Consider the following 782-nt stretch of genomic DNA (forward strand, 5'->3'; position numbering starts at 1 on the left):
AGAAGGATGCAAAACAACGAGCGAAGGAGGCTGCACTAAGAGCTGCTAGACGAAACCATAAGCGGTGATAACCTGCAGGCCCTAAAATCAGGGGGCCTTCCCTGATTTTGACAGAACCTCTCAGAGAGGGAAACAGAAAACCAGTGTCAGACTCTGCCATTGCTTCCCCCTCTCAGACTTGCTGAGGATTTGATGGGGGAAAGAGGGAGGGGAAAAGCGGGCAAATTAATTAATGGCAGCTATCTTAATTCTGTCTGCACTGAGGACAGGTGGCTGTGGCCTGTCCTTTCCTCCCAGCGGGTCCCCTGCCGCGGGCCGCTGCCGGCACATCCCGCCCGGGTGGCTGGCACCCCTGCTCACCTCGCTCTTCTGCCTGCGGTACCTGAGGTTTATCTGACGAGAGAGTAATTTGGCAATCCCGAGCGCAACAGTGTCCCCGGACACGGTCGGGCTGTAGCTCTCCCTTTTACGTTCTTGAAAGTGGAGGTCCGGGCCCTTTGAGTTTGCTTATTTAGAGAGGCCAAACAGCAGGTGCACGTGGCACGGCTGCAAGTCACAACGCACCCGAGTTACCGGCAAAGGAGGCAGGGGAATGATACTGCTATTTTAATGCATGTTTCCTTTTTTTGCAATGAGCGTGCTATGAATACTGCAGTCACCAAAACTTTTGTTGTTGTTGTTGCATAGATCAAATAGGAAAGGGACGGAGGTGAGGAGCCGCTGTTGTTCTGGCTGCTACTGTGCGAGATGAACTGATGAATAACGTGTGTGATTTCTCTTTC

This window comes from Cariama cristata, unplaced genomic scaffold (assembly GCF_000690535.1).
Source record: "Cariama cristata isolate BGI_N322 unplaced genomic scaffold, ASM69053v1 scaffold24566, whole genome shotgun sequence".
NCBI classification, from domain to species: domain Eukaryota; kingdom Metazoa; phylum Chordata; class Aves; order Cariamiformes; family Cariamidae; genus Cariama; species Cariama cristata.